Raw genomic sequence first — 12,751 nt, 5'->3', positions numbered from 1 at the left:
TGTACTAAGACGACGGGAAATTCAACACGGGAAATTTGACGTCACCAGATCGTATATATTATATATACTAGCCTTTGTCATACTTGCCAACCTTGAGACCTCCGATTTCGGGAGGTGGGGGTGGGGGCGTGGTCGGGGGTGGGGCGTGGTTAAGAGGGGAGGAGTATATTGACAGCTAGAATTCACCAAGTCAAGTATTTCACACATACATACATATATATATATATATATATATATACATACATATACATATATATATATATATATATATATATATATATATATATATATATATATATACATATATATACATATATACATACATATATACGTATATATATATATACGTATATATATATATATATATATATATATATATATATATATATATATATAAAATGATTCCCGGGCGCGGCCACCGCTGCTGCCCACTGCTCCCCTCACCTCCCAGGGGGTGATCAAGGGTGATGGGTCAAATGCAGAGAATAATCTCGCCACACCTAGTGTGTGTGTGACAATCATTGGTACTTTAACTTTAACTTTATATATATATATATATATCTACATCCTGAAAATATGAAAACAAAACTGTGTTTAGATAATTGATACTTCAAACTTGCATAAATAAATATTAAGGAATATAACATAACTTGGCTTCTGAGAGTTTCAAAATGTAATGAATAAAATGCTAAAGTTGTTGATAAACAAGCAATTATTTTAATATTTAAATATGGTCATTTTAAATGAATTATTATCAATCAATCAATCAATCAATGTTTATTTATATAGCCCTAAATCACAAGTGTCTCAAAGGGCTGCACAAGCCACAACGACATCCTCGGTATAGCCCACATAAGGGCAAGGAAAAACTCACCCCAGTGGGGTATGATAATTTAAAATCAATTATTTCAAATATGTTTATTTTAATGTGTAATTCTATGGCTGGATGTAATAAGCAGTCAGGAAAAAACACAAATATATATATAAATATATATATATACATACATATATTATATATAAATGGATACATACTTATATATATATATATATATATATATATATATATATATATAATATATGTATGTATATATATGTATGTATATATATACACATACATATATATATATATATATATGTCTTAATAAGGTTATCCAAAAAATAGTGCTCGATACCGTAGTAGAGCGCAATATATGTATGTGTGGGAAAAAAATCATATATCAATATATAATCAATATATATATATATATATATATATATATACATACATATATATATATATATATATATATATATATATATATGTATATATATATATACACACATATATATATATATACATACATATATTATATATAAATGGATGAATACATATATATACAGTATATATATATATATATATATATATATATATATATATATATATATATATATATATATATATATATATATATATATATATATATATATGTATGTATCCATTTATATATATAATGTGTAATTCTATGGCTGGATGTAATAAGGAGTCAGGAAAAAATACAAATAAAAATACAATTAATTTTGATGTTTTTAGCAAAATATAGTAAACATGTATTTATTTTTATTTTTATTTTTTATTAATAAATATATTTATTTTTAGGTAAGATAAACATAATAATACAATTTATCTCTAGTCTGGATGATTTAGTTCTTGTCACCCTGTTGTCCTCCCGTCGTGGAAAAAAAAGGCTGTCCTCACTCAGGTCAGCATGGAGCTGGAGGGGGCGTGGCTTCCAGCTCCGGCTGAAAATCGGGAGATTTTCGGGAGAATATTTGTCCCGGGAGGTTTTCGGGAGAGGCGCTGAATTTCGGGAGTCTCCCGGAAAAATTCGGGAGGGTTGGCAAGTATGGCCTTTGTATATATGTCTGTTAGGGTTGTACTGGTACCAAAATGTATTTAGATACTTTTCTAAACAAAGGGGACTACAAAAAATGTCATTATATCACTTTATTTGAACAGAAAATGTTAGTGTACATGAAACATATGTTTATTATTGTAATTTAGTCCTTAAATAAAATAGTGAACATACAAGACAACTTGTCTTTTAGTATTAATTAAACAAACAAAGACTCCTAATTAGTCTATGCAGTAACATATTGTGTCATTTATACACCTATTATTTTGTACACTTTATGAGGGACAAACTGTCAAAATGGATTATTAATCTACTTGTTCATTTACTGTTAATATCTGCTTATTTTCTGTTTTAACATGTTCTATCTACACTTCTGTTCAAATGTAATAATCACTTATTCTTCTCTTCTTTGATACTTTACATTAGTTTTGGATGATACCACACATTTAGGTATCGATCCGATACCAAGTAGTTACAGGATCATACATTGGTCATATTCAAAGTCCTCATGTGTCCAGGGACGTATTTACTGACTTTATAAACATAATATACATTTTTTTTAAAGGAAAAAAGATTTTGTGACGATAAAAAATATCGATGTAATCATAGTAGTATCGACTGCTGTACTTGGTATCATTACAATGGATGTCAGGTGTAGATCCAGCCTTGGCATTTGTTTACATTGTGACGCCGGTGAGCTATTGTGTGTAGTGAAGCATGTTTAGCTATTCCTCGTCCTCCAGTGATAATGATACTTGTAAGAAACTTACTTTATTTGTCGCCACGGAGGCCAGAGTTAGCGATTTAGAAGTAGTGTCTTAAAGGCACCTCTTCCTGAGAGTGTTTCAGTGTTATAACTTCACCTTTATCTTTACTTTGTACACCAAAATGCGTCCATTCTCCCTTTTCTGTCTACATTGTAAGTACTCTGTGTGCGTGCGCTGCCGAACATGCTCCTCTGCTCGTAAAACTAGCAATGTCACCACGTGACGACGCGCCGTCATGCCCGTTAAAAAAAATAAATACAAATAATTGGGAACTGGTACTTTTCAAACAGAGTATAGTACCGAATATGATTCATTAGTACCGCGATACTATACTAGTACTGGTATACCGTACAACCCTAATGTATGTCTTTAAAATCCTCAAATATTTAGTCAGTCTGTAAATTTTTTTAATGTTTTTTAGAGGCGTTGTGTAACATTTCATTCTGAAAAAAACCTCCACTATGGTTAGATAGCATCATAGTATAATACGCAGTTATTCGCTCGGTTTTTGTTTTTTCATGCAAATAAGATTGTTTTTAGATTGCCTTTGTTGAAAATTCCAGGAAATATGGACGTTAAAGTGCTATTGTCCAGGTAATTGTACTCAACATAATTAAATCATCAAAAATTCAACATTTTCTTTTTAAGTGATTTTCTTTGGGTTACTTAACCATTACATCTATCTTTAACTTCATGCATTTATGACAAATAATAAGGGAGCTACTGTATGTTGTTTTGAAGTTCACTTGATGGACAAAAAAGCAATTCATTTTTTAACTTAAAAAAATCATAGCACTCTCCATTGCAAAGCTTTTTCTTAGGTTTTTGCAAAAAAAAAGTGTCACGTACCTACTCATAGAGCGATATAAAACCATTTGTGTTTCATCTGACATCACATGGACAAAGATAAGATCTTCTGGAGGAAAGTTCTGTGGTCAGACGAAACAAAAATACCCAGCAATATGTTTGGTAGGAGAAGTCCCAGGAACACCATGCCTACCGTCAAGCATGGTGGTGCTAGTATTATGCTCTGGGCCTGTTTTGCTGCCAATGGAACTGCTGCTTTATTTACAGAGAGTCAATGGGACAATGACAAAGGAGGATTAGCTCCAAATTCTTCAGGACAAGCTAAAATCATCAGCCCGGAGGTTGGGTCTTGGCCAGTAAAGCGAGAAAGGCTACATATCAGAAGTGATGTGCTCAAAAAGCTGACCACCCCCCTCCCCTCCCCTTCTGCCGACCGCTTCTTTGCGTGGTTATTCTAGGGACGTGTTCGGAGGGACCTCACTAAAAAATTAAACCTTTTGTGCTTTCATGCTTTACGAGGACATCAAAGCCATTTTTTTTTATAAACCATAGTCTCGCTTTAGTGGTTTGTTTTGGGGGAAAGTCATATACATTAAAAAAAATGTACTTAAGGCTTCCTGGAAGTGCTTATTCATAGTTGGATGTGTTTGTACGTTGCTTATTTGTATTCATAACAAAAAGTCCTGCAGGAGGACCGAAGGGAAAACAAAGCCCTGTTCTTGAAACCTGAGCCACAACTAAAATAGAATAGAATAGAATAGAATAGAAAGTACTTTATTGATCCTTGGGGGAAATTCAGCACCACAGTTCGCTCACAATAGACAATAAACACTTAGGTATTTTTTACATGTGAATAACATAAATACAGTCTATCATACAGCATTATTCACATGTGAATAACATAAATACAGTCTATTATACAGCATCATTCACATGTGAATAACATAAATACAGTCTATTATACAGCATTATTCACATGTGAATAATATAAATAGTCTATTATACAGCATTATTCACATGTGAATAATATATATACAGTATTATACAGCATTATTCACATGTGAATAATATAAATACAGTCTATTATACAGCATTATTCACATGTGAATAATATAAATACAGTCTATTATACAGCATTATTCACATGTGAATAATATAAATACAGTCTATTATACAGCATTATTCACATGTGGCTAATATAAATACAGTCTATTATACAGCATTATTCACATGTGAATAATATAGTCTATTATACAGTATTATTCACATGTGAATAATATAAATACAGTCTATTATACAGCATTATTCACATGTGAATAATATAAATACAGTCTATTATACAGCATTATTCATATGTGAAAAATATAAATACAGTCTATTATACAGCATTATTCACATGTGAATAATATAAATACAGTCTATTATACAGCATTATTCACATGTAAATAATATAAATACAGTCTATTATACAGCATTATTCGCATGTAAATAATATAAATACAGTCTATTATACAGCATTATTCACATGTGAATAATATAAATACAGGCTATTATACAGCATTATTCACATGTGAATAATATAAATACAGTCTATTATACAGCATTATTCACATGTGAATAATATAAATACAGTCTATTATACAGCATTATTCACATGTGAATAATATAAATAGTCTATTATACAGCATTATTCACATGTGGAAAAATATAAATACAGTCTATTATACAGCATTATTCACATGTGAAAAATATAAATACAGTCTATTATACAGCATTATTCACATGTGAATAATATAAATACAGTCTATTATACAGTATTATTCACATGTGAATAATATAAATACAGTCTATTATACAGCATTATTCACATGTAAATAATATAAATACAGTCTATTATACAGCATTATTCGCATGTAAATAATATAAATACAGTCTATTATACAGCATTATTCACATGTGAATAATATAAATACAGTCTATTATACAGCATTATTCACATGTGAATAACATAAATACAGTCAATTATACAACATTATTCACATGTGAATAATATAAATACAGTCTATTATACAGCATTATTCACATGTGAATAATATAAATACAGTCTATTATACATTTAAGTACTTTCTAATAATAAAAACACACAGGAGCTGACAGTCGGTGGACTCTATAAATATCTTAAGATCGACTATCTGTTAAGAACAATAGGTCATCGGGAGCAAGAGCGCCGTCATCCTGGCACTTAGCAGGAACGTGACAACAACTATTTTACATTTCCATCCTAAACCTATGTTCGGTTTTTGATAAAAAGCCATAAAAATACGAACGTCAGCCATTTCTGCTGGCAAGCCGCATGACCTGCCCCCCTGCTGATCCGCAACAACGTGGATATGTTTATGACTACAGAGGCCCCTACGGGACGCCATGACCGTGTGTACGGTTAAACATACCACTGTAACCATGGCGACCGTTCATGTGTGTGGTGCGACTCACCCTTAAACCGGGGGGGTGTCCAAAGTTACTATTATTAAATATTACAGTAATTGCTTTGACGCCTACAGCAGGGATTCTCAACCTTCCTCACCTTGGGGCCCAGCTTTTTCCACTACAGAGGGCCCCGGGGCCCTCTCAAACATGAAGCTGCCACGTTGTGTAAATGGTAAATAAAAAGACAAACTTATATTCAATTGAATAGACTACAAAGACAAGATATTTCATGTTGGAACTAAAAAACGTGGTTATTTTTTGCAAATATTAGCTCATTTGGAATTTGATGCCTGCAACATGTTTCAAAAAAAGCTGGCACAAGTGGCAAAAAAGACTGAGAAAAGTTGAGGAATGCTCGTCAAAGACTTATTTGGAACATCCCACAGGTGAACAGGCTAATTGGGAACAGGTGGGTGCCATGATTGGGTATAAAAGCAGCGTCCATGAAATGCTCAGTCATTCACAAACAAGGACGGGGCGAGGGTCACCACTTTGTCAACAAATGCCTGAACAAATTGTTTAAGAACAACATTTCTCAACCAGCTATTGCAAGGAATTTAGGGATTTCGCCATCTACGCTCCGTAATATCATCAAAAGTTTCAGAGAATCTGGAGAAATCACTGCACGTAAGTCATGATACTACACACCTTGGATCCCTCAGGCAGTACTGCATCAAAAAGCGATATCAGTGTGTAAAGGATATCACCACATGGGCTCAGGAACACTTCAGGAAACCACTGTCAGTAACTACAGTTGGTCGCTACATCTGTGAGTGCAAGTTAAAATTCTACTATGCAAAGTCAAAGCCATTTTATCAACAACACCCAGAAATCCGGCTGAAGATGGACTGATACAAAGTAGAAAAGTGTTCTGTGGTCTGACACTCCGTAATATCAAAAGGTTCAGAGAATCTGGAGAAATCACTGCACGTAAGTCATGATACTACACACCTTGGATCCCTCAGGCGGTACTGCATCAAAAAGCCACATCAGTGTGTAAAGGATATCACCACATGGGCTCAGGAACACTTCAGGAAACCACTGTCAGTAACTACAGTTGGTCGCTACATCTGTGAGTGCAAGTTAAAATTCTACTATGCAAAGTCAAAGCCATTTTATCAACAACACCCAGAAATGCCGGCTGAAGATGGACTGATACAAAGTACAAAAGTGTTCTGTGGTCTGATGAGTCCACGTTTCAAATTGTTTTTGGAAACTGTGGATGTCGTGTCCTCTGGAACAAAGAGGAAAAGAACCATCCGGACTGTTCTAGGGTGAAAGTGTACTAAGCAGCATGTGTGATGGTATGGGGGTGTATTAGTGGCCAAGACATGGGTAACTTACACATCTGTGAAGGCACCATTAATGCTGCAAGGTACATACAGCTTTTGGAGCAACATATGTTGCCATCATGGACGCCCCTGCTTATTTCAGCAAGACAATGACAAGCCAGGTGTTACAACAGCGTGGCTTCATAGTAAAAGACTAGACTGGCCTGCCTGTAGTCCAGACCTGTCGTAGAACTTACTTACAGTTTACAACCTTGTCAAATGATATGAAAGCATGTGTCAATCACAAAGATGATTATTTATTTCAAACATAAAACTTTAGGCTTAGGTCAGGCGTGTTAGAAAAATAAGTACTAATCTAATATACTGCATTAAAAAGGGACTCATAAATAACTGACCAAAAAATATATTTGTATTAAGTTGTGTTAAAATAAACTAAATGAACAATGAATATGTTTCCTGACTAAACCGTCAATACAATTAAACTATAATGAATATTCAGCTTCCCCACTTTAGTCATATTTTTTGCGCTTAAGAAACTTCTCTATGACTTTAGCTCCAGACTTCTTCTGTTTGTTTGATGTTGGAAACAACCAAGTGTAACACAGAGCTGAAATGTTGCATATGTTGACTTATTGGACTACTTTATACAGCTTTAATGCACACAATTAGGCTTGCAACAATATGAACATTTCATATCAGGGTTATTGTGAACAAAATGATCAGGGTAATCAATATTATCAGGGTAATCAACATTATCAGGGTAATCAACATTATCAGGGTAATCAACTTTATCAGGGTAATCAACATTATCAGGGTAATCAACATTATCAGGGTAATCAATATTATCAGAGTAATCAACATTATCAGGGTAATCAACATTATCAGAGTAATCAATATTATCAGGGTAATCAACATTATCAGGGTAATCAATATTATCAGAGTATTCAATATTATCACAGTATCTTTGATTGTGCTAAAAAAAAAACAGGTTTTACCTAAAAAAATATATAAAATAGTTTTTTGACACACAATATACTTTAATTCATTAAATATGTTTATCTTCTTCCCTTTTCATTTGTAAGGAGTATTTTTACGAGGTTTTACGATATTTATTTTTATTTTAAACGGTACACGGGCAATTTACCGCGGTTTATCCTTATACTGTTCATCCTTATACTGTTCATCCTTATACTGTTCATCCTTATACTGTTCATCGTTATACTGTTTGTAGTTGTACTGTTTATCATTATATTGTTCATCCTTATACTGTTTATCATTATTATTGTTTATCGTTATACTGTTCATCCTTATACTGTTCATCCTTATACTGTACATCCTTATACCGTTCATCGTTATACTGTTTATCATTATTATTATTTATCATTATACTGTTTATCGTTATACTGTTCATCGTTATACTGTTTATCGTTATTATTGTTTATTGTTATACTGTTTGTAGTTATACTGTTTATCATTATATTGTTCATCCTTATACTGTTTATCATTATTATTGTTTATTGTTATACTGTTCATCCTTAAACTGTTCATCCTTATACCGTTCATCGTTATACTGTTTATCATTATTATTGTTTATCGTTATACTGTTCATCGTTATACTGTTCATCGTTATACTGTTTATCGTTATTATTGTTTATTGTTATACTGTTTGTAGTTATACTGTTTATCATTATATTGTTCATTCTTATACTGTTTATCATTATTATTGTTTATCGTTATACTGTTCATCCTTATACTGTTCATCCTTATAGTGTACATCCTTATACCGTTCATCGTTATACTGTTTATCATTATTATTGTTTATCATTATACTGTTTATCGTTATACTGTTCATCCTTATACTGTTCATCCTTATACTGTTTATCATTATTATTGTTTATCCTTATACAGTTAATCCTTATACAGTTAATCCTTATACTGTTTTTCGTTATACTGTTTATCGTTATACTGTTTATCCTTATACTGTTTATCATTATACTGTTTATCGTTATACTGTTTATCGTTATTATTGTTTATCATTATACTGTTCATCATTATACTGTTTATCGTTATACTGTTTATCGTTATTATTGTTTATCATTATACTGTTCATCAATATACTGTTTATCGTTATACTGTTTATCGTTATTATTGTTTATCATTATACTGTTCATCAATATACTGTTTATCGTTACATCCCTACACACAATACAGCAAAATAGCGCCCGCTTCCTTCAATTTGTCGTGCTTTAAAGGGGACCTATTATGCAAAAACAACTTTTTCCTACCTATCAGTACCTGTTTTTCTTTATTTGGGATCTACGTAAGTCCCGAAAATGTGAAATCAAACCGTGGAGGCATGGCGGGAATGTTTATAAAACAATCTTGCCCTACTTCATACAAGGCGAATTGAATTTGCCACATTTGTGACGTTTATTATTGACATTATCACCATAGTGCTTTGCGCGATGATGTAGTCAATAATCTTATTTTTCCTCTATCCTCTCGTTGTGGGGCAGACTGGCTCGTACATGCACATGCATCCTCCGCTGTTTGCCATTTCTAATACAAAGTGGCGTGTAGTTCAAACTTACAGTGGTGGTCAAAAGTTTACGTACACTTGTAAAGAACATAATGTCATGGCTGTCTTGAGTGCCCAATCATTTCTGCAACTCTTATTATTATTATTTTTGTGATAGAGTGATTGAAACACATACTTTGTTGGTCACAAAAAAACAATCATGAAGTTTGGTTCTGACGTCACACGGACTAAGATAAGACCTTCTGGAGGAAAGTTCTGTGGTCAGATGAAACAAAAATGGAGCTGTTTGGCCACAATAGCCAGCAATATGTTTGGAGGAGAAAATGTGAGGCCTTTAATCCCAGGAACACCAGGCCTACCGCCAAGCATGGTGGTGGTAGTATTATGCTCTGGGCCTGTTTTGCTGCCAATGGAACTGCTGCTTTACAGAGAGTAAATGGGACAAAGAAAAAGGAGGAGTACCGTATTTTCCGCACTATTAGCCGCACCTAAAAACCACAAATTTACTCAAAAGCGGACAGTGCGGCTTATAACCCGGTGCGCTTTATATATGGATTAATATTAAGATTCATTTTCATAAAGTTTCGGTCTCGCAACTACGGTAAACAGCCGCCATCTTTTTTCCCCGTAGAAGAGGAAGTGCTTCTTCTTCTACGCAAGCAACCGCCAAGGTAAGCACCCGCCCCCATAGAAGAGGAAGCGCTTCTTCTTCTACTGTAAGCAACCACCCGCCCCCGTAGAAGAAGAAGAAGCGCGCGGATATTACGTTTCATTTCCTTTGTGTGTTTACATCTGTAAAGACCACAAAATGGCTCCTACTAAGCGACAGGTTTCCGGTTCATGAAAAGACGCAATCTCTCCATCCGCACACGGACTACTATTTCACAGCAACTGCCTAAAGACTTTCAAGAAAAGCTGGCTACTTTCCGTGCATATTGTAAAAACAAGATAGCTGAAAAAAAGATCCGGCCAGAGAACATTATCAACATGGACGAGGTTCCACTGACTTTTGATATTCCTGTGAACCGCACTGTGGATACAACGGGAGCACGTACGGTGAATATTCGCACCACAGGGAATGAGAAGTCATCCTTCACTGTGGTTCTAGCTTGCCATGCTAATGGCCAGAAACTTCCACCCATGGTGATATTCAAAAGGAAGACCTTGCCAAAAGAGACCTTTCCAGCCGGCGTCATCATAAAAGCTAACTCGAAGGGATGGATGGATGAAGAAAAGATGAGCGAGTGGTTAAGGTAAGTTTACGCGAAGAGGTCGGGTGGCTTTTTTCACGCAGCTCCGTCCATGTTGATATACGACTCCATGCGCGCCCACATCACGCTGGTTTTTAATATATTATTAAAGTTTGACTGACCTATCTGACTGTTTTTTTGACATTCCTTTAGCGCAGTTAGATGCGGCTTATAACACGGGGCGGCTTATAGGTGGACAAAGTTTTGAAATATGCCGTTCATTGAAGGCGCGGCTTATAACCCAGGGCGGATTATGGTGCGGAAAATACGGTATGTTCTCCAATCACAAAAAAATAAAGAGTTGTAGAAATGATTGGAAACTCAAGACAGCCATGACATGATGTTCTTTACAAGTGTATGTACACTTTTGACCACCACTGTACATGGAAGCACTAAAAACATGGCTGACGGGGGAGGAGACACAGTCAAAGTGGAGGCACATAAGCAAGACAGTGTAAAACTGATTGGTCAGAAAGCTGCTTGAAGAAGCACCATTACATCAATCAATCAATGTTTACTTATATATCCCTAAATCACAAGTGTCTCAAAGGGCTGCACAAGCCACAACGACATATTACATGTTATGTAGACCACAAGGAAGTGTTTTAAAATGGTCAAAAAAAAATCATCATTACATGCTTTAAAAAGTTATCTGTCCAAAGCAGGGGGGAAAAGACAGAATTTCCAAGGACAAACTGTAAGAATGTTTAAAGTAGTTTTGCAAGTACAAGTAGCATATGACTATCAAGCTCATGATGGTGGTTAATTCACATGTCGTGGTTAAATGGAGTGACGTAACCACGTGATGCTGCTGATGTAAGGACAGGGACCGGATAAAGCCAGTTTGTAAATAGCCAGGGCCTACTGGACTCGACCGGCGTCCGTCACGCACCCGCTGCCAGAAATAGCATCAATTAATTAACGAATATTGCACATGAGCTGATGGGCGAGTGGGGTAGGGGGGGGGGAGTCCCAGCAACACGTGAACGCAGCACGCTAAGGTACGACTTCAACGGGTCATCTTTCATGATTGTCCTCCACGTGTGGATCAAACAAACACGCCCAAAGTCGCTCAGTGTCATCGTGGCATAAAAGTCACGAACACGCGTGGTATAAGAAATGTTACAGTACCTTCAAAAGGGGGAATAAAAGGTGCGTCTGTGCCCGTCCCGGCGCCGCGACCTTGGAGGAGAAAGATGCCGCTCTGTGTGTGTGCGTGTGTTAGTGTGTGTATTAGTGTGTGTGTGTGTGTGTGTGTGTGTGTGTAAGTACAGTAGTGTGGCACTGTTTGAATTTCCTGAGTGGCGTGACGTCACCGCAGAGGCTCTGCAGTGGGCGGGGCTACCGCACTGCTATTTCACAGCCGGAGGATAGGACGTGTGGGACTTACGCGAAGGAGCCGTTCTTTTCAAAAGAGTCGTTCAAATGAACCGCTTCCGTTGTTGTTGTTGTTATCAAATGCACACAACTGGGGTTTTTATGGATGGGTATATTTTTTTAATTTTTGTAAACATTCCTTGTAAGCAAACTTGTAGTTCCTTTTCTGTGTGTGTGTTCGGGGATTTTGGCGCTTATTCCGATTGTGCATCGATGTGGTATCGTAAAGCAGTGGTCCCCAACCACCGGGCCGTGGATCGATTGGTACCGGGCCGCACAAGAAATTAAAAAAAATATACAGGTAAAAGCCAGTAAATTAGAATATTTTGAAAAACTTGAT

General features: G+C 35.3%; 1 protein-coding gene across 1 annotated transcript in view; it reads right to left on the bottom strand.

Annotated features, from left to right (window-relative positions):
• Nucleotides 1-12,292, bottom strand: part of LOC133621987 (monocarboxylate transporter 2) — a 63,010-nt gene extending 50,718 nt beyond the window's left edge. Inside the window, exon 1 of the mRNA XM_061984487.1 lies at nucleotides 12,166-12,292. The gene's annotated coding sequence lies outside the window, so the exon portion shown is untranslated. The remainder of the gene's footprint in view (nucleotides 1-12,165) is intronic.
• Nucleotides 12,293-12,751: the final 459 nt, after the last annotated feature.

Source organism: Nerophis lumbriciformis, linkage group LG25 (assembly GCF_033978685.3).
Source record: "Nerophis lumbriciformis linkage group LG25, RoL_Nlum_v2.1, whole genome shotgun sequence".
Taxonomy (NCBI): Eukaryota; Metazoa; Chordata; class Actinopteri; order Syngnathiformes; family Syngnathidae; genus Nerophis; species Nerophis lumbriciformis.
The sequence above is the reverse complement of the archived record's forward strand: the minus strand, read 5'-3'. Positions and strand labels throughout refer to the sequence as shown.